The 22,759-nt window shown below is 42.1% G+C and overlaps 1 long non-coding RNA gene across 1 annotated transcript; it reads right to left on the reverse strand.

The window, feature by feature from the left end:
• Positions 1-3,894: 3,894 nt before the first annotated feature.
• LOC148001226 (uncharacterized) lies at positions 3,895-22,355 on the reverse strand. The gene is made up of 3 exons (XR_015637698.1): positions 22,280-22,355; positions 6,663-6,765; positions 3,895-4,283 (listed from the first exon to the last, which is right to left on the reverse strand). It is a non-coding gene; the product is annotated as an uncharacterized LOC148001226 (long non-coding RNA).
• Between the last annotated feature and the right edge of the window lie 404 nt (positions 22,356-22,759).

Here is a 22,759-nt window from a genome sequence, read left to right on the forward strand (position 1 = left end):
TGGTAAAGTTCCTACCACATGAGCATGAAGACCTGAGTTTGGAATCCCCAAACCCATGTAAAAACCTGGGCATAGCAGTAAGAAAGTATACATAACCCTGAACCCAGAAAAACACCGAGATAGAAGCGACCTCCGAGGCTTGCTGTCTAGACAGGAAATGGTTGACAGTTGCTGTAGAAGTCATTGTCATCAGTACGTAGCCACTGGGGACTTATCCATGGGTCAATGGGTGGCCTTTGTTCACCCCATGGGTCAAAGCAAAGTCAAAAACTATAGGAAAGTAGGATGGGGACATGTCCGGAGGAAGGAAGTGGGTGGGAATGAGAAGAGGGTAAGAGTGGTGGAGAGATGAATGTGGCTATGATAGGAAATTGTGTGTGCACATGTATATGCATGCCTGTGTGTGTATGTATGTGTGCATGTGTGTGTGCATGTTTGTGCGTGTACATGTGCATGTTCATGTGCATACTGTTTATATGTTGAAGGAAAAACATCTTGCAGAGTTAGCTTTCTCCTTCTACCATAGGGGTCCGAGGTATTGAAGTCCATCACCTTTAGGCTTGGGGAAGGCACCTTTACCTGAGTACCTGAGTCATAGCAGTGGCCCCAAGTAAAAAATATGAGTCATATATTTCCAGAATGTGTTACCTTTTTTATTAGTAAGTTTTAGTTTCTTGTTGAGCAGTATAATTTAGAGAATGAGTGTTGTTGGACGATACAACCTTACGGTCTCAGACTCCTTTGGTATAAAGCTGTTTACTGTTAGGGGTATAGCTCAGCTGTATTCTTTGGGGGTATTTATGTAAGAAACTCAACCTTGTTGTTTATTAATTTACTCAAAGAACCAATATATGCACTTACTGTTCCTCTGATGCTCAATGAAACGTTAGGCTTAAACATCAAGGTGCTTTGTGCAAAGTCTGTGGAATTGTACAATCCGAATTTCCTGTGTGTGTGAGAGTTTGGATTTTTCATGTGACGTTTCAATTTGTTCCGTCTTCTCCTCCAATGAGAGCTACTAAAGATTCCTATAAACTAAACCGTAAACTAACGTGTACTTAATTTGAACTATTACTAGTAGAATTGTAGTTCATAGTTGAAAATCATAAATAAAAATGTTCAAAACTTTTTACTCACTATTTTTTGTTATAACATTCACTTCCCCCATACAAAATAATTGTAAATATGTTTTAGATAAGATATCAATAATCATAAAAATGTTGATATGGAACCCTGTTTATATATCATGACTTGTGCATACATGAGCCTGGATGTTTTATTTGTTTTCTCTTTCATAAATGAAAGCACAAATGTGAAAAAAACAAAAAATTTTAAAAATAAGATAGAGAACAATTAAAGACAGCAACCTCTGTCCTCCTCATGTACATGCACATACGCATTTGTGCACACACCGACATGAGTGCATACCTATGTCACATACATGTGCACATACACACATACATACACACACATCCACGACACACACATGCACATGCATACACACATACACAAACACACACATGCACAGAACACACATGTCCACGTGTGTGCACATACACACAAACATATGCACATATACACACATGCATACACACACGCATGTTTATTAATGCATTATGACAGCGATCCATCACAGTCTTAATATAAATCTCCAAACCTTGTAAAAGTCTACTGAAGTTCTTGCATATGTCAAAGATACTGGGTAAATGTTTCCAAAGCAGAATGATGAATCTTAACACAAAAAAGGAAGAAGAGCGTCTCCAAGTCCTAACACGTGGTTGAAAGGCTTAGGAACATTGAGCATAGGACACAGACGAATTGGGGAGAAAACATTGAATTTTGGAGCTGAAACAACTCAGACATAAGAAGATGTATACTTCAAAAGAGACAAAGAAAACCAAGGCAAGGTAGCACGTACTCAAAATTCCAGGACTTCTGAGGCCAAGGCAGGGAGAGCTGAGTCTAAGGCAAGTCTGTGCTACACAGTGATACGGTCTCAAAAATCCAAGCCAAACAAAGCAAACAAACAAAATAAAAACCAGTTGGAGATGGTTTGGTGCTCAACAGCACATCTTGCCCTTGCAGAGGACCCAGGTCCAGTTCCTAACACCCACATGGTGGCTCCCGACCATTGTAAACTCCAGTTCTAGGCAAACGGATGCCCTCTTCTGATCCTAAAGTGTACAAGCTTCAGCCATCCTCCCAGGAAGGGCAGATACTCCTACACAGAAAACAAGAACAAGAAATGCAACCGAACAAAACAAAAACAAACAAAAAGTGACAAAGGCCTTATGCCGTAGCTTATTGAGTTGAACAACTACTTATGAGATGATAATAATTCATGTATCTCAGCTCCCAGCACTTAGGAGGTAAAGGCAAGGTAGATCTCTGTAAGTTGGAGGCAAGCCTGGTCTACGAAGTGAGTTCCAGGACAGCCAGAGTTATATAGTGAGACCCTGTCTTGAAAATACACACACACACACACACACACACACACACACACCCCGAAATTAGGGTGTGGTTGTGCATAAATAAATAGTCAGTGTTGACTGGGGAAGTGAGTATGCAACTCCCAAACCAAAAGAAACACTAACAGTAAATATGACTTTTAAAAATGAAAACAAGTTTTCAAACAAAGTGGGTATTTAAAAAAGATATCTATTGTCAACAACATGTAGAATGTTTTTTTTTTTGCATGAGCCTTCAATGTTTTAATCTATGCCAAAATACATGTGGATGAATTTGTGTCAAGAACTGGCATTATGTCAATATGGTTGTGCTTTTACAGATAAAAGAAAGGTTTCCTAGGCATGGAACTAATTCCTTCTATGAAATGTTTGCTCTGCGTCACACATTAGGATAAACCTCTCTTATAGCTACTCAAATCATTTCCAATTTCACTTGATCATTCATTTTAAATGTGTTAAATAAACCTTGAACTATAACCAATGATTTTATTCTTGTAACAGTGTTATGGGGGCACTTTAAAGTTTTTACTACACATTGCCAAATTAATTACCAAGAACTTGAGGGACTCTCTCTAACTCCTTAAACAATATCGCTATTTCCAAATGGGATCTCACAACACAGACCAGGCTGGTGGGCTTCAGGTCATCCTGCTTTGGCCTCTTGGGTGTTTGAAACCCTTACGTGTTCACTTGTATAAACACATGGTTGTTGTGAACTTCTGCATTTTTACAAGAGTGCGTTCGATTATTGAGGGCTTTGAAAGTGCGCTTAGGTTATTCTGCCCTATGAAGCATGGAAATGTTGATGATGTAAATGAATCACAGTACACTTTCCCTGCTGCAGTCTTTGCACCCATTAGAGGGCCCTGACGTACAGAATAAACCTTTTCGTCACAAGATTAATTTACTGCCCTGGGAAACTGTGCTTTGGAAAAACACAGGCCCCATGTTTGTCTAGTTTTGTCATTCACAGCACAGCCATAAGCTTTAATGCTCCTTAGTCTTTGGATCTAGATTAACTTATTATTCTATGAGTATGCAATTTTAAAACAATCTTCCTGTGATTTGTATTAATGTAATTAAAAGATTATAACCCCAAATACAATCCCCAACTCCTTCTCCTCTTTTCCTCCAACCCTATCTTCCCTTTGGCATTTTGAAAAACTATGGTATAGGTTTACCTACAAACATTCTAATTAATTATCTGTACACCTCACTTACCAGAATTCACTTAAGAATCTAAGCGTTTCCTTCAAGACTTATTTATCAACATACTAGAGTTCTTCACTGTAGACTTGTGTAATTGTAGTTCATGTCAGTGACGTGGGGACCAGCTTCAATCAAAGAAACAGTTCCTTCCTTCTCCCCACAAAGTTCGATGGGGTAGTCAAAGATGAACTACAAAATCAAGACTGACTGGAGTGATTTTTAACTGAAGTTTAGGATTTATTTTGGTAGGGGGTGGAATTCCTAGAAAGCCAAAGGAGAGAGTATTCTAAGGACAGTGGACATTGCAGATCCATGAACTGAGTGGTAAGTGGTCTTGGCTGTGATACAAGATGCTCCCAGTCTCAAGGACAGGTGACTTGGTCTTTCCCAGATGTCACTGTGTAGTTGTGTGGCTGTCGAGAAGCAGCCACTGATCAGCAGGAGTCCTTCCTCCTCCTGACAGATCCGTGGCCAGCAATGAAGGCGGTAGGGGAGATGCTGGCAAGGTCCAGGAGCAGGTGGCACCAGCAGGTGTGATAGGGTAGAGATGTCAAGGGCACAGAGCGTGTCGCTGGCAAGCTGTCAGAAGCCAGAGTTCAGGAACCACTGATAGAGGAGAAATTGTAGCTATGATCACACATGGAGGGTAGAACAGACTGCCGTAGCGGGATGACAGGTACCCCCTGAACACAGAAACAGGGACCGTGATGAGAGTGGAAATGGTGGCCCACAGCCCTGAGTGGCTTGAGAGGATCACACCACAGTGACAGTGAAGCCTGCAGAACTGCAGCAGACCTGAGAGTCGCCCAGAGCATGCGTGCCAGAAGGCAGCTGGTCCACTACAGACGCCATAGAGAAGGCAACAAAGAGAAATGAAGCTTGGAGGCATGTGATTTTCATTTATCATTTATGAAAGCAACAACAGTCCGGGAGAAGCCTTTGAACGTGGTCTCCTTCTCTAAGGACCCAGAGCTCTTACTGGCAATCGGAGGTGGCATGAACTTGATTTTAGCAACTCTGTAGCCATAGTAAACACCAACATCAAGATGGTGGTTATAAACGATTGCAAAGTTCTCCCTTCATATGACTAAATGGAGTTAATATTTACTGATGCCAGATTGCTGCATCAAAGTTCTAAACAGTGGATCACCCTGAACGGTTGCTGGGTGAGACTGCGGTCAAGCCTTGACATCATCATGTAAAGACATTCTAATTCAGTGTGATAGAAACCCATCAATGTTTTATCATGTTTGCTTTAGCAAACTTTCTCATACAAGAAGGTAGTCTGCTAGGAGGGTGGTAGTCAGTCCCACTCAGGGCAGAATTGAGTTGCAGGCACAGTTAATTGAAGAATATTGCAGTGTGTAAAGCTCAGTATTTAATAGTCTCTGAGACTTAGTGAGTGTTAAGTGTGGTCGTTTAAAATGTGAACCTGTGTGTGTGGAGAGATGGCTCAGCCAGTCAGGCTACTGACTGCTCTTCTGGAGGAACCCCACGGAGGCTCTGCCTCTCACCTTAGTTCCAGGCACCCAACGTCTTTCTCTGACTTCACAGGTACCCGGCATGCACATAACGCACGCACACACACTTTCCGATGAAACACGCAAGGACATATTTTTAAAATGTAAACTTGTCGTAGTGGCAAAATGATCGAATTTCTTAGTTTTGTTTTAGTTTTTACTTTGTACTGGGTGTCATTCTGGTTGTACTGGTAGAATAAAAAGATACAACACCATAAACATATATAACCACCATGTAATTATAAACAAAATAACACCCACAAAAGTATATCTGTGGGCCTTTCTCCCAATGCAAGGAGAAAGGTAGTAAATGATTCGTTAAAAGATAAAATTTGGATGGGATTAACGGTGCTCACTCCCCTTGCAGAGGATCTGGGTTCAATTCCCAGCACCCACGTCAGATGATTTACAACCCCTTGTTACTCCACCTTTGGGAGTTAACCCCTTCTGCCTTTTGTGAGAAACTGAACCTAAACCCATCTAGGTACATGCACATAAACATAAATAAATATTTAAAAATAAGTAAAATAAAGGCATTATCTATGGTAGGACAGAGACATTGGGCTATAACAAGAAGGGATGTTGCTGGCTTACAGGGATGATCAGAGGAAACTTTCAAAAATATGTTCAATCTTTAATTTTTTGAGAACTTCATACATTATATTTTACTCATGCCTACCTTCTTTTCTCACTCCTCCCAGACCTCCCCAACCTCTCTACATACCTGTGCCCTCACTTTTAATAACTTTAATAACTTCTCCAGTCCCATTTGTGCTGTCCAGATGCTCTTGGCTGTGAGGCCGTCCCCTGGAGCATGGTCAAACATCCAAGGCTCACACCCTTAATGAAAAATGACTCCCCTCTCTCAGCAGCTATCACCCGTCAGTATCTTTTCAGATGGGGTGGAACTTCTTGCCCCTCTCCCACTCCCACGTCGGTATTCTCTCTGGTTCGTTCTTGAGCAGGTCTTACGCAATGTGCCACAAGCACTGTGAGTTCACTGCTCTGTTGTGTCTGGAAAACACTGTCTCACCTAGTCATCCGAGTGCTCTGGCTCCTACGATCTCTGTTCCCCCTTCTGTAACGATAGCCTTGGAGTTAGGAGGTGTGACACAAATGTTCCATTTAAACACAAGCACTCTGCCGTCTCTTGTTCATCCATCAATGCACGGTTGTTGGGTTTGCTGTCAATCATCATTTACAATAGGAGCCTCCTCAGATGGGGTTCGAGAGCCACACTAATCTACACACATAAGTTACTAGGAGTCTGTTTAACACTACATGCATCTAGAAGAAAGACACAGTGGACCCGTGACTCATCTAGCCATTAGCCACACATGATTGGGTCCCAATAACAGTGACAGTTATATATGGGTTCCATCTCAAGGTGTGGACCTCTGCTGCAACCACAAGATGTTTGGTTAGCACCATAACGCTCGATGCACCATTGTGTCACTGGACATACCGTGCCAGGCCAGTCATAATTGTAGCTTGTGGGTTTCACGAGTTGGGAAGACTTAGTGGTTCTTCTTTTTCTCCTCTGGTGGCTTGCTTAGCAACTCCCAACACTATGAAAGCAAAACCGTATGAATGAAGCTTTCAGATCAGTATCAGCTTATTTTTCTCCACATTCTCTCTCTCTCTCTCTCTCTCTCTCTCTCTCTCTCTCTCTCTCTCTCTCTCTCTCTCTCTCGTGTGTGTGTGTGTGTGTGTGTGTGTGTGTGTGTGTGAATTCAAATGCACATCTGAATAGTGGTGTCTTCAGAGGCTAGGAGGGGTTATTGGATCTCCTGGAACTGAAATTGGGGGTGGACGTGAGCTGTCAAGCACAGGCTCTTTAAACCCAAATGGGACCCTCTCCAAGAGCAGTACCTTCTCTTAAATAGCTGGGGTGCTATTTCTCCAGCCTCCAAAAAGAGGACTTTTGGACAGAGACATGGAAAAGGGGAGAGGAGACAAACCGTGGGGATACATTTAAAAACATAAGAGAGATATCCCGGAGGAGAAAGGAACTGAAGGAGTAATGGCAGGGAGAGCCAGTGACTGAAGCACAGTCCTAGAGCCTGAGAGCGGTAGAAGAGGTCAAAGGAAAGGGATGCCCGCCATGTGTGATATCACGGAGGAGGGGGAGAATTTTATTCCAAAAGATAAGAGATATGATTGAAGGATACTGAGCAAACTTACCTGGGCTGGCAACTTTCAAAAATATCACCACTGTTAGTACACAATATACCCGGAATAAGGAGCGTGAAAGACGTGAGAATAGAGTACGGGACCGAATACGGGGAGGAATGACTGATATTAGCGTCATATGAAAATCTATCACTATAAAGAGTTCATAAAATATATGCATATGCATGCATAAAAGTAGTTTTAATTGAGTTACATTGCATGAAAGGAAAATAACCCTCATGAAATACCCCATTTTAGCAAATAAAAATACAAGTGCCAGAAATGGGTGGTCTCCTTTTGAGTAGTTGGCAAAGGAGATCACAGAGACTTCAAATATTGTGGGCCACCATGAGTAATGCCCTTCAGAATTTGATGGCAAGACCCTATTGCTGAAGACACTATATACTTGAGTCACGTATATAGAGCTGGTACTCACCTTGCAAGTTTCATCTCTACTGGCTAGCTTTCACAGACGGTGCTATGCATGCTACCAGAGGAGAAAAATAAATTCACCTGGCTGGAGACCCTGAAAATCCACACTAACAACTGGTCTGGTAAGAAGGCTCACTCATGCAATAGCACCACAAATGCTTCAGAAGCAACCGAACATAGTATGATTAGATCACTACCCATTTCTTGAGATGGAAACCATACCTATCACGACTAAAGAGACCAGGAATCATGGCTTCATAGGTCACAGGAACAAGGGGAGAGGACTCAACATGAATATCCTGCTAAGTGGACATAGTATTAAAATAACTCCTAATGATTTATTGCTATAGATCAGAGCATTTCTCAACCCTCATAAGGGAAACTTCTCTTTGCATTAGATGCAGTTAATATAGAGACTCCCAATTGGTCAACATACAGGAAACATAAAACTTTGGAGTGCTCACACTTAATGAGATAGTCTCATCAAGCTCCTCTCTCCAAGGCTTAGAGATCACTGAGGAAGAGTGAGAAGAAGGACTTTTAGAGCCAGAGGTGGTAACATCAAGGAAACAATGTTTCTCAGGCACAACAGGGAATAGGTATATATGAACTCACAACAATGGTGAAGGCATCCACAAGACCCAACCAAGTGTCTGCGAGACAAAATCCCAGAATAGAAGGAGAAGAAGTAGGCATGACATCCTATTCCTATCTTAAGAGCTATTGGTATTTTGCTGTTGCTGGGGGGAAAGAGAGTCAGCCTTCCTTAATGATGTGACTGACCCCTGGTAGGGTGACTACACAACATAGCAGACTCCAATTCAAAGACGAACTACCAGCCCAAACTAGTCTCAGTGTGGAAAGATGAAGCCAGAAGAAAAGAGAAGGAAGGGGAAGTCACAGGTTGGATTGGAAGGGATGGGAGGGTTGAAAGGGTGGTAAGGGTAAGGGCAGAGGGAATGAAATGTTCAGGATATACTTGGATGGACTCTCTCAGAGTAGATAAAGGCTTTAAAAGGTGATGTAAGGGGTTTGCTCACTTGTTTGTAGGAGATCATGGCAATCTGTCTGCGTGGAGATTGAACTGGTTAGGGAAGAAGCCAGCCTTGAGGCAAAAAGAGAAGAGGCGAGCTATTGTGAATGGGAATGGTTTAGTGCATTAGCGAGGCCTCAGTCGCCTCAACTGTGATTCTCACCGGCTGTGCTGGGAGAGTGAGTGGTCGAAGGCAGTTGAACTGCCAGGGAGCGTTGCAGGTGATGGCAAGGAATTCAGAGTAAAACCTATCGGTATGGTTAAGACGTTAGTCCACAACTGTGAGTGGAAGAAGAGAACATCACGGGAACGACCAAGGGGCTAAGCAAGAATATTAAAAAAAATAAATAAATAAAAGAAAAAAGCTATGAAAGGCAACGATTCATGAGGAAGTGTCTGTAAGGAACCAGGTCACCTGAGTGTCTTTAGATGTTGCCAACAAATTGGGTAGCCAAGTGGTGCTGTGTGACCACGTGAGCTGTAAAGCTGGGTGCTTTAAGAAGTGAGAGGCCATGGTCTGGAAGAACACTTAGCCTGATTGGGACACAAAGCACTTAAAACATCAGGAAAGAGGGTAACAGTGGCAACTTGAGATGCCGTGGGGGTGGGCACTGGGGTGACTGAAGATAAGGCTAACGCCAGAAGAAAGGAACCGTATTTTTTTTTTTTTATTAACTTGAGTATTTCTTATATACATTTCGAGTGTTATTCCCTTTCCCGGTTTCCGGGCAAACATCCCCCTCCCCCCTCCCCTTCCTTATGGGTGTTCCCCTCCCAACCCTCCCCCCATTTGCCGCCCTCCCCCCATAGACTAGTTCACTGAGGGTTCAGTCTTAGCAGGACCCAGGGCTTCCCCTTCCACTGGTGCTCTTACTAGGATATTCATTGCTACCTATGGGGTCAGAGTCCAGGGTCAGTCCATGTATAGTCTTTAGGTAGTGGCTTAGTCCCTGGAAGCTCTGGTTGCTTGGCATTGTTGTACTTTTGGGGTCTCGAGCCCCTTCAAGCTCTTCCAGTTCTTTCTCTGATTCCTTCAATAGGGGACCTATTCTCAGTTCAGTGGTTTGCTGCTGGCATTCGCCTCTGTATTTGCTGTATTCTGGCTGTGTCTCTCAGGAGCGATCTACATCCGGCTCCTGTCGGTCTGCACTTCTTTGCTTCATCCATCTTGTCTAATTGGGTGGCTGTATATGTATGGGCCACATGTGGGGCAGGCTCTAAATGGGTGTTCCTTAAGTCTCTGTTTTAATCTTTGCCTCTCCCTTCCCTGCCAAGGGTATTCTTGTTCCCCTTTTAGAGAAGGAGTGAAGCATTCACATTTTGATCATCCGTCTTGAGTTTCGTTTGTTCTAGGGATCTAAGGTAATTCAAGCATTTGGGCTAATAGCCACTTATCAATGAGTGCATACCATGTATGTCTTTCTGTGATTGGGTTAGCTCACTCAGGATGATATTTTCCAGTTCCAACCATTTGCCTACGAATTTCATAAAGTCGTTGTTTTTGATAGCTGAGTAATATTCCATTGTGTAGATGTACCACATTTTCTGTATCCATTCCTCTGTTGAAGGGCATCTGGGTTCTTTCCATTTTCTGGCTATTATAAATAAGGCTGCGATGAACATAGTGGAGCATGTGTCTCTTTTATATGTTGAGGCATCTTTTGGGTATATGCCCAAGAGAGGTATAGCTGGATCCTCAGGCAGTTCAATGTCCAATTTTCTGAGGATCCTCCAGACTGATTTCCAGAATGGTTTTACCAGTCTGCAATCCCACCAACAATGGAGGAGTGTTCCTCTTTCTCCACATCCTCGCCAGCATCTGCTGTCACCTGAGTTTTTGATCTTAGCCAATCGCACTGGTGTGAGGTGAAATCTCAGGGTTGTTTTGATTTGCATTTCCCTTATGACTAAAGATGTTGAACATTTCTTTAGGTGTTTCTCAGCCATTCGGCATTCCTCAGCTGTGAATTCTTTGTTTAGCTCTGAACCCCATTTTTTAATAGGGTTATTTGTTTCCCTGCGGTCTAACTTCTTGAGTTCTTTGTATATTTTGGATATAAGGCCTCTATCTGTTGTAGGATTGGTAAAGATCTTTTCCCAATCTGTTGGTTGCCGTTTTGTCCTAACCACAGTGTCCTTTGCCTTACAGAAGCTTTGCAGTTTTATGAGATCGCATTTGTCAATTCTTGATCTTAGAGCATAAGCCATTGGTGTTTTGTTCAGGAAATTTTTTCCAGTGCCCATGTGTTCCAGATGTTTCCCTAGTTTTTCTTCTATTGGTTTGAGTGTGTCTGGTTTGATGTGGAGGTCCTTGATCCACTTGGACTTAAGCTTTGTACAGGGTGATAAGCATGGATCGATCTGCATTCTTCTACATGTTGCCCTCCAGTTGAACCAGCACCATTTGCTGAAAATGCTATCTTTTTTCCATTGGATGGTTTTGGCTCCTTTGTCAAAAATCAAGTGACCATAGGTGTGTGGGTTCATTTCTGGGTCTTCAATTCTATTCCATTGGTCTATCTGTCTGTCCCTGTACCAATACCATGCGGTTTTTATCACTATTGCTCTGTAATACTGCTTGAGTTCAGGGATAGTGATTCCCCCTGAAGTCCTTTTATTGTTGAGGATCGCTTTAGCTATCCTGGGTTTTTTGTTATTCCAGATGAATTTGCAAATTGTTCTGTCTAACTCTTTGAAGAATTGGATTGGTATTTTGATGGGGATTGCATTGAATCTGTAGATTGCTTTTGGTAAAATGGCCATTTTTACTATATTAATCCTGCCAATCCATGAGCATGGGAGATCTTTCCATCTTCTGAGGTCTTCTTCAATTTCTTTCCTCAGTGTCTTGAAGTTCTTAATGTACAGATCTTTTACTTGCTTGGTTAAAGTCACACCGAGGTACTTTATATTATTTGGGTCTATTATGAAGGGTGTCGTTTCCCTAATTTCTTTCTCGGCTTGTTTCTCTTTTGTATAGAGGAAGGCAACTGATTTATTTGAGTTAATTTTATACCCAGCCACGTTGCTGAAGTTGTTTATCAGCTTTAGTAGTTTTCTGGTGGAACTTTTGGGATCACTTAAATATACTATCATGTCATCTGCAAATAGTGATATTTTGACCTCTTCTTTTCTGATCTGTATCCCCTTGATCTCCTTTTGTTGTCTGATTGCTCTGGCTAGAACTTCAAGAACTATATTGAATAAGTAGGGAGAGAGTGGGCAGCCTTGTCTAGTCCCTGATTTTAGTGGGATTGCTTCAAGTTTCTCTCCATTTAGTTTAATGTTAGCAACTGGTTTGCTGTATATGGCTTTTACTATGTTTAGGTATGGGCCTTGAATTCCTATTCTTTCCAGGACTTTTATCATGAAGGGGTGTTGAATTTTGTCAAATGCTTTCTCAGCATCTAATGAAATGATCATGTGGTTCTGTTCTTTCAGTTTGTTTATATGATGGATCATGTTGATGGTTTTCCGTATATTAAACCATCCCTGCATGCCTGGGATGAAGCCTACTTGATCATGGTGGATGATTGTTTTGATGTGCTCTTGGATTCGGTTTGCCAGAATTTTATTGAGTATTTTTGCGTCGATATTCATAAGGGAAATTGGTCTGAAGTTCTCTTTCTTTGTTGTGTCTTTGTGTGGTTTAGGTATAAGAGTAATTGTGGCTTCGTAGAAGGAATTCGGTAGGGCTCCATCTGTTTCAATTTTGTGGAATAGTTTGGATAATATTGGTATGAGGTCTTCTATGAAGGTTTGATAGAATTCTGCACTAAACCCGTCTGGACCTGGGCTCTTTTTGGTTGGGAGACCTTTAATGACTGCTTCTATTTCCTTAGGAGTTATGGGGTTGTTTAACTGGTTTATCTGTTCCTGATTTAACTTCGATACCTGGTATCTGTCTAGGAAATTGTCCATTTCCTGAAGATTTTCAAATTTTGTTGAATATAGGTTTTTATAGTAAGATCTGATGATTTTTTGAATTTCCTCTGAATCTGTAGTTATGTCTCCCTTTTCATTTCTGATTTTGTTAATTTGGACGCACTCTCTGTGTCCTCTCGTTAGTCTGGCTAAGGGTTTATCTATCTTGTTGATTTTCTCAAAGAACCGACTTTTGGTTCTGTTGATTCTTTCTATGGTCCTTTTTGTTTCTACTTGGTTGATTTCAGCTCTGAGTTTGATTATTTCCTGCCTTCTACTCCTCCTGGGTGTATTTGCTTCTTTTTGTTCTAGAGCTTTTAGGTGTGCTGTCAAGCTGCTGACATATGCTCTTTCCTGTTTCTTTCTGCAGGCACTCAGCGCTATGAGTTTTCCTCTTAGCACAGCTTTCATTGTGTCCCATAAGTTTGGGTATGTTGTATCTTCATTTTCATTAAATTCTAAAAAGTTTTTAATTTCTTTCTTTATTTCTTCCTTGACCAGGTTATCATTGAGTAGAGCATTGTTCAATTTCCACGTATATGTGGGCATTCTTCCCTTACTTTTATTGAAGACCAGTTTTAGGCCGTGGTGGTCTGATAGCACGCATGGGATTATTTCTATCTTTCTGTACCTGTTGAGGCCCGTTTTTTGACCAATTATATGGTCAATTTTGGAGAAAGTACCATGAGGAGCTGAGAAGAAGGTATATCCTTTTGCTTTAGGATAGAATGTTCTATAAATATCTGTTAAGTCCATTTGGCTTATGACTTCTCTTAGTCTGTCGACATCACTGTTTAATTTCTGTTTCCATGATCTGTCCATTGATGAGAGTGGGGTGTTGAAATCTCCCACTATTATTGTGTGAGGTGCAATGTGTGTTTTGAGCTTTAGTAAGGTTTCTTTTACGTATGTAGGTGCCCTTGTATTTGGGGCATAGATATTTAGGATTGAGAGTTCATCTTGGTGGATTTTTCCTTTGATGAATATGAAGTGTCCTTCCTTATCTTTTTTGATGACTTTTAGTTGGAAATTGATTTTATTTGATATTAGAATGGCTACTCCAGCTTGCTTCTTCTGACCGTTTGCTTGGAAAGTTGTTTTCCGGCCTTTCACTCTGAGGTAGTGTCTGTCTTTGTCTCTGAGGTGTGTTTCCTGTAGGCAGCAGAATGCAGGGTCCTCGTTGCGTATCCAGTTTGTTAATCTATGTCTTTTTATTGGGGAGTTGAGGCCATTGATATTAAGAGATATTAAGGAATAGTGATTATTGTTTCCCTTTATATTCATATTTGGATGTGAGGTTATGTTTGTGTGCTTTCATTCTCTTTGTTTTGTTGCCAAGACGATTAGTTTCTTGCTTCTTCTAGGGTATAGCTTGCCTCCTTATGTTGGGCTTTACCATTTATTATCCTTTGTAGTGCTGGATTTGTAGAAAGATATTGTGTAAATTTGGTTTTGTCATGGAATATCTTGGTTTCTCCATCAATGTTAATTGAGAGTTTTGCTGGATACAGTAACCTGGGCTGGCATTTGTGTTCTCTTAGGGTCTGTATGACATCAGTCCAGGATCTTCTGGCCTTCATAGTTTCTGGCGAGAAGTCTGGTGTGATTCTGATAGGTCTCCCTTTATATGTTACTTGACCTTTTTCCCTTACTGCTTTTAATATTCTTTCTTTATTTTGTGCGTTTGGTGTTTTGACAATTATGTGACGGGAGGTGTTTCTTTTCTGGTCCAGTCTATTTGGAGTTCTGTAGGCTTCATGTATGTCTATGGGTATCTCTTTTTTTAGGTTAGGGAAGTTTTCTTCTATGATTTTGTTGAAGATATTTACTGGTCCTTTGAGCTGGGAGTCTTCACTCTCTTCTATACCTATTATCCTTAGGTTTGATCTTCTCATTGAGTCCTGGATTTCCTGTATGTTTTGGACCAGTAGCTTTTTCCGCTTTACATTATCTTTGACAGTTGAGTCAATGATTTCTATGGAATCTTCTGCTCCTGAGATTCTCTCTTCCATCTCTTGTATTCTGTTGGTGAAGCTTGTATCTACAGCTCCTTGTCTCTTCTTTTGGTTTTCTATATCCAGGGTTGTTTCCATGTGTTCTTTCTTGATTGCTTCTATTTCCATTTTTAATTCCTTCAACTGTTTGATTGTGTTTTCCTGGAATTCTTTCAGGGATTTTTGCGATTCCTCTCTGTAGGCTTCTACTTGTTTATTAATGTTTTCCTGTGTTTCCCTAAGTGTGTTCATGTCTTTCTTGAAGTCCTCCAGCATCATGATCAAATATGATTTTGAAACTAGATCTTGCTTTTCTGGTGTGTTTGAATATTCCATGTTTGTTTTGGTGGGAGAATTGGGCTCCGATGATGGCATGTAGTCTTGGTTTCTGTTGCTTGGGTTCCTGCGCTTGCCTCTCGCCATCAGATTATCTCTAGTGTTACTTTGTTCTGCTATTTCTGACAGTGGCTAGACTGTCCTATAAGCCTGTGTGTCAGGAGTGCTGTAGACCTGTTTTCCTCTCTTTCAGTCAGTTCTGGGGACAGAGTGTTCTGCTTTCGGGCGTGTAGTTTTTCCTCTCTACAGGTCTTCAGCTGTTCCTGTGGGCCTGTGTCTTGAGTTCACCAGGCAGCTTTCTTGCAGCAGAAAATTTGGTCTTACCTGTGGTCCCGAGGCTCAGGTTCGCTCGTGGGGTGCTGCCCAGGGGCTCTCTGCAGCGGCAGCAACCAGGAAGACCTGTGCCGCCCCTTCCGGGAGCTTCAGTGCACCAGGGTTCCAGATGGTCTTTGGCTTTTTCCTCTGGCGTCCGAGATGTGTGTGCAGGGAGCAGTCTCTTCTGGTTTCCCAGGCTTGTCTGCCTCTCTGAAGGTTTAGCTCTCCCTCCCACGGGATTTGGGTGCAGAGAACTGTTTATCTGGTCTGTTTCCTTCAGGTTCTGGCGGTGTCTCTGGCAGGGGTCCTGCCGCTCCTGGGCCCTCCCCCACGGGAGCCCAGAGGCCTTATACAGTTTCCTCTTGGGCCAGGGATGTGGGCAGGGGTGAGCAGTGTTGTTGGTCTCTTCCGCTCTGCAGCCTCAGGAGTGCCCACCTGACCAGGCGGTTGGGTCTCTCTCTCACCGGGTCTGGGAGCAGAGAGCTGCTGCGGGCCGGGATCCGCGGGTGTGGGACTTCCGGTCGGTCTTCAAGAATCCGGAAACAGAAGTAGGATGGCCATTAGGTGGTTGTTGCGGAAGTGTCGGAACCGTATTTTAGAATGCAGTTGGAAATATAATGGAACAGGAGTTCAACAGGAGTTCCACGAGGCACCATGGAGACTACTTAACCAAGAGAGGAAAGAGTGTGAAGGGCAGAGGAGAGTAACGTCCTCTGTGCTTGTGAGGAGGGTGAAGGAGGTAGGGTGAGGGATGAAGTAAGTCTAACAGTCTCTTAGGAACTCATCTTTAAAAAGATTTCATCTCCAGTACAAGTACAGTCATGTGGCTTGCATTACGCACTTTCACCAAGCAATACTTAGGTTGGACTCGGGTGGCATTGCCATTTTCTTTTTTCTCATCTGAGCTGCTAATTTCTAAAAGTTATCTTCACATCTCATCAATACTTAGTCGGTTGAAGGGGCTTAAGCAGCTTGTGTGCAAATGAGATTGTAACTGGTTCCTGAGAGCAGGTTTTCTCTGAACTCCAGGGTTAAGGGGCAAGAACTCCTCCTCCTGGTTGGTTTGAAATTGGAATTACGAACAGCATAGGCAAGAAACTCAAATGCATATATATGTATGTGTGATATTATGAACACACACATATATTACATATATATTATATGTTATATATGTATATATAATGTATTATTGTATGCATTGTATAATATAATACATACACACACACACACACACACACACACATATATATATATATATGTATATATATATATATATATATATATACATACATATATAATGACTGTTTGTTTCTCATGGTCCCCATCATGCCAGATTTACAAAGCATTGAGAATGTTATTCTCTGCTTTTTATCTTCTTGTCTGTCTTTGGGGCAAGATTGGGATAACTCAGGAGACCTTAGCCACGTGTTCCCCCAGCACTCCCATGGGCTAAGCCTCGTTTTCGGTATTTTGTGTGTGCAGTCTCTAAACCCTTCCCCCTGACAGTGCTACAGAGCCTCACGAACCCAGCTGTTCCCTTCCTAAGCACACATCCCCACCTCACGGGACCTTCCCTACATGATTGGTAGGTTGTTGTCCCTTCAGTCTGCAGGTAGGAGAAAAGTATTTCCTGGAGTTCAAGTCTCTGAAATATCTTGCTGACTACCGAGAATTCTCTGCATGCCCTCGCATGCATCCACAAATCCTCTGACCCGACAGTGTTCTGCATGCTATTTCTACCCACTATCCAGTCACTGATTCAGAAAGAGCCACCTGTCTGGATGAAAACCAGGGAAGCCACCACACAGAGAGAAAGGATGTAATCATTCAAACCCTTATTCGGACATGTCAAGAAGCTATTTATGGAGATTTCTAACAGTGGCATGCATCGTATTTTTGAATCATATTTTTGAAAGTTATAGGTGTCTGATATAATATGACGATTATTGAGCGTACACTAGGTGTCAAACAACTCGAAAATGGAAGGATGGTCAAGATATGACAGAAGACAGGACGAGAATGAATGAGGCAGTGTTTGACTTCTTACACGTGAAATGGGATTAGCCAGCAGGACTAATTGGGATTAGCTTCGTAAAGCAGAAGCTGTCTTGGTAGACTCAGGTGTGTCACCCTCAGGAGCACTGCAGGCATTTGAAAAGAGGAATGCTCTGTTGTGGGGGCCTGTGCTGTGCATTGTGGGACACCCAGCAGCCTCCGTGGCTCCTGGCCAAGTAGCCTGCCAATTCATATTGTGACAAGTAAAACTGTCTCCGGATTTTGCTAAATGCCTTCTAGGGAACAAAATCACCCTAACTGAGGACAGTGTGGTGGGAGCTTTCATAAGTTCCTGCATATCCTGTGTATATCAGGATGACTCTGAAGAATGCCCATGATAGAATCTCCCTCAGAGAGGAAAATGCTCCTGTCACTCAATGTCCCTAAGCCACAGGCAAAACATATAATCTAAATACAGGGGAAGTGTACAGTTAGTACATCATGTATGTGTTATATTTGTTATAGTAAGCATGCTTTTGACCAATTACCTTTCTCTGGCAATAAATTTAATCAATTAATTACTATCCTATTTAATAGCCTATCACTTATTGGGAGGCAAAGGTTATGAGCTTCTAGTTCTTGGTCTAATCCATGTTTGTATACTTCCTCGTGAATAATTTCCACATGATATTCTTTTCACAGCATTGTCAATGCAAATATGAAATAGAAGGGAGGAAACAACGTATTTCATCCTTGAATTCTTAAGCATCTTACATACAAAATATTTTCTTTCCAGCAAAAGCAGGGAATACCCTTCTAGCATGGATATCGGCAGTGGTGAGCCAGGGTCCTCCATAATAGGGCACATTATTGAAGAAGTGAGTCCTGGCTATGCTTGCACAGGGCATGGAGGTTTCTAGTCTCCAGTCTCCAGCAGTGACTGCCAGAGTGAGCCTCAGCTAGTCACATCGAGACCAGATGTTCCTTCTTTTTATCAGTAAGCTGGACACGGTGACTGCCTTACGAAGGCTAAGAAATAGCTTAAATAATGGCTGGAATTTCCACATCAGATACAAGAAATGATTATAAGAGGAATGATAAAAAGAATAAATACACCAGGAAAGAAAGGTGTTAGCATTCACATCGGGGAGCATGGATTCTGGGCAGTCCAAGCAGACACAGCTAGTAGCAGGAAAATGCTGTGTAGTACAGGACAAGAATACATGCTTCCTCCCCTTATGGGGACCTGAAGACTCTCAGGGACACATAGCAGCCCAAGGGCAGGCAGGAAGGGGGCAGGGGAATGAGAGGACCTGGGAGTAGAGAAACTGAACACCTGCGCGAAAGGAAAAGGAAGTAAGATGAAACCACAGCGACAGGAAGTGTGAGTGTGAAGAAGTATTCCAAGGATTGGTGTGTCCAGCTGAAGCCATGGACGGTTAGCAGGCGAAGGACTCCGAATCTAAAATAGAAATTAGTCATCAGAATGCAGTTACCAGAAAGCAGTATGTGTGAACTTGGGTAAAACTTAGGAGCACTCTCAGAAAGATTTCAATAGGTTTGTAAAGCCATACATTTTAGGCCATGTAAGCATAAATGTTGTGCTACACGAAGATGTTTCCTAAGAAATTTAAGCTACTGATACAATAAGAATGAGATGAGGATTCTTTACGATTCAAGTAACAATGTTGCTATGCACCTTGGAAACATGGATTCATTAAGACTGGGTGGTTCTCAAATCCTTTGGGAGTATAGTAATAGCAAGAATATTTTACAGCGATTCTAAGCTCAAGGACCTTTGTTCCTAATTCAAATTTTTGGAGAAAAATAATACATGAAATATTTTTTTGCTGGCCATAGCAGGTGATGATTGTTAACCCAGCATTTGAGAAGGGGAGGATTCAGAGTTCAAGCCACCCTTAACTATAAGCTAGCTGAGGGCCAGCATGGGCTAGTGAGAACCTGCTTAAACAAATAATAATGAAAACTGGGTACGGTGCCTATAATCTCAGTACCTGGGAGGTGAAGACAAGACAACTGCCTTAAGTCCAGTTTAGCCTGGAACACCAAAGAAAGGAAGGGAAGTTGGCAATGGTGGGGGAGGGGAAGAGAAAGAGTTTTGAAGAGAACTGTAGGGAAGAGATTAACATACATGGGAATTAAATTGAGAAATTAGAGAGCAGCGGTCACAATAGTCAGAATGACCTCTATAAGGTCTAAAATTATCAACAACTATTTAAGTTAAGGTTTCTATGGCTGAAACACCATGACCAAAGCAACTTGTGGAGGAGAGGGTTTATTCAGCCTAGCCATCACTGAAGGAAGTCAGGACAGGAACTCGAGCAGGGAAGGAACCTGGAGGCAGGAACTGATGCAGAGGCCATGAGGGGTGCTGCTCAATTGCTTGCTCTTCGTGGACTTTCTCAGCCTGCTTTCTTATAGGACCCAGGACCATCAGCCCAGGGATGGCACCGCACGCCATAGGCTGGGCCCTCCCCCATCGATTACTAATTAAGAAAATGCCCTACTGGATCTTACAGAAACTTTTTTTTCAATTAAAAGCCCCTCTTTTCAGATAACTCTAGTGTGTCAAGTTAACGTAAGAATAGTCAACACAGAGAACCCATTCAATAGAAAAAGAGAGAGTCAACTTCCCACAAGTTGTTCTCTGACCTCCACATGTCCACACACATACACAAACAAATAAGCAAAATAATAAATGAAGGAAGGAAGAGAGAGAGAGAGAGAGAGAGAGAGAGAGAGAGAGAGAGAGAGAAGGTCTGGAGAGATGGCTCAGCCATTAAGAGCACTGGCTGCTTTTCCCGAGTTCCTGAGTTCAATTCCCAGGACTGGTGGCTCACAACCATCTGTAATAGGATCCCGTGTCCTCTTCTGGTGTGTCTGAAGACAGCAATGGTATACTCGTGCATAAAATAAATAAATCTGAGAGAGAGAGAGAGAGAGAGAGAGAGAGAGAGAGAGAGAGAGAGATTTAAAAGAGATACAAGAAGGAAAAGAAAGAAAACAAGACAATGGGTGGTATGGTCCAGATAGTTGTTTTTACCAATTTTGACACTTAAATGCTACTTTTGCTAACCCCACTCTCCCAACAGAAGCACAGGGACTAAATGACTGAGCCTACTCTTCCACCGTGGTCTGTGAGGCCTGTGAAGTAACTCAGTGCCCATTAAAACATATCAAAATGAAGACTCACTGCTTCTAAGGTTCTTCAGTTACCATTATACTACATGTCCACCACTAACCTCCTCAGCTATCACAACCCCAAATAGCTTTAAAAAAAAAGACAGGGTTTTCCTGTGTAACAGAACCCTGTCTACCATGGACTCACTTTGTAAACTAGGCTGGCCTGGAATTCACAGAGATCCACCTGCCTCTGCCTCCTGAGTGCTGGGATTAAAGGCATGTGTCACCACACCCTGCCTCAATAGCAACTTCATTTATTTCTCACGAAGACATATTTGAGGATTTTGGAGGAAGGAAATATATTATATATAATATACACACATATATGCAAAATGTTCTAATAATAATTTAAGTTCTAGGGTAGGAAAATAAGTACATTAATCTGCTGTTTCATGTACTGATTGTTAATTTTAACACGGAAATACATTTGAAAGTCATTTGCTCTGGTTTCTATAGAGGCCAAGTAAGGAAATACGTGTAAAGCTCATTGCTATCTATGAAATACTAAAATACTATTCGCCATATTTCTTCTCATCTGTACTTCACAGATGATTCAATGGAACCATAGCATTGTGTGACAAAACACATCTAAAGAAAGAACTCAGTTCTGCACATTTGAAAAAAAAAACTGACACTTTGAAGAAGTTACATCTGAAAGAGAACTCCAAGGAATGTTGACAATGTGTCAAGAAGCAAGTATTTACAAAAATTGTTCTCCTACCATGGACGACAAGTGACTTACTGGGACACAAGAGACCCAGTCTCTTTTAAATATAGAAAAACTATATTTTAAAAAGGCATAATAGAAACAGCCATGGACTAGATTTTTGTTTTATTTTGATTTGTTGAGACAGGGTTTCTCAGTGTAGCCCTGGCTGTCCTAGAACACATTCTGTGGACGAGGCTGGTCTCGAACTCACAGAGATCTGCCCGCCTCTGCCTCCTAAGTGCTAGGATTAAAGGCATGAGCCATTATGCCCAGCCAAGAAATAGATTTTTAAGTCAGGAATTGAATCTTGTTACCATGGGCAAGTTGGGAAATTGTTCCCATTTTCTAGCTGAGGTTTCTCAAATGCAGTAACCAAACTGGACGAGTTTAGTTATGCGGAAAATGTTAGACATAGACTGTATTTCTGAGGTACTGAGACACAGGAAAAACATCTCAATACACCAAAAAAAAAAAAAAAATAGTGTTGCTGTACTTTTAAATACAATTGAACGACAATTTGAATAATAAATGGCTTTGAAAAGACGACGAAATTCATGTGAAAAATGGTAAGTTATTTGACTGGTGTATAATGATGTCAAAGGTAAATGAAGCCAGACAATCTAGATTAATAAAGGCTGGGGACTAGAAGCTGACTGTCAGGCGTGGAGGTAGAGATCGTGCACAAAAGATGCTCGAAAGAAAAGTGAGAGGGGAAGAGAGGAGGTGCCCCATTAGAGCAGACGTGCCAGGTGCCTGACGGGAAGTGGAGTCCGTTTCATGACCTTGCACCTTGAACCTGCGCAGATTCAGACTGGCTTCATGATTTGCTAGTGGCGTCTTGAAATTCTTATCAGCTTGGTGTGGAATTTCCCTTTGGAAATGAAATCTAATGGCGGTGTGGCTCGTGGGGGTGAGCAGAGGACCTAGGTACAATGTCGGTGTCGGCCAATGCTTCTTACTGTCCTGACCTGTGAAACATCCCTCCTGTGCTGTAGGACAGCACAGAGGAAGTCAGCGAGGCTCACCGCGGCAGTCAGACCCGTGGCTGCACTTAAGAGTGACTCAAGATGAGGAGGGTCTTGGTGAACGTCATAGAGAACACGTTCTCAAAACTTACTTTGAATGCAGAAGGAAGGGAATAGTGTCGGACTCTTTTCTGTGTTAGACAACCACATCTGCTAAAGATCGCTCCTTGTTTATTAGGAACCTAAAAGTAGTATTGAAAAGCAAAAGTGTCTCTCTATAATTATGATTCTGTATTGTGCATGTTTTCACTGCCCTGTAAGGACAAAATTCATACAAGGAGAGAGAGAGAGAGAGAGAGGGAAGGGAGGGGAAGGGGAAGGGGAGGGAGAGGGGGAGGGGAGAAGGGAAGGGGTAGGGAGACATAGACACACAGAGTGGTAACACACAAAGAGAGCTACCAATAAAGTTGTCATTGTGTGAAT

The sequence above is a fragment of the Rattus norvegicus genome, chromosome 14, assembly GCF_021556685.1.
Source record: "Rattus norvegicus strain SHRSP/BbbUtx chromosome 14, alternate assembly SHRSP_T2T, whole genome shotgun sequence".
Lineage (NCBI taxonomy): Eukaryota > Metazoa > Chordata > Mammalia > Rodentia > Muridae > Rattus > Rattus norvegicus.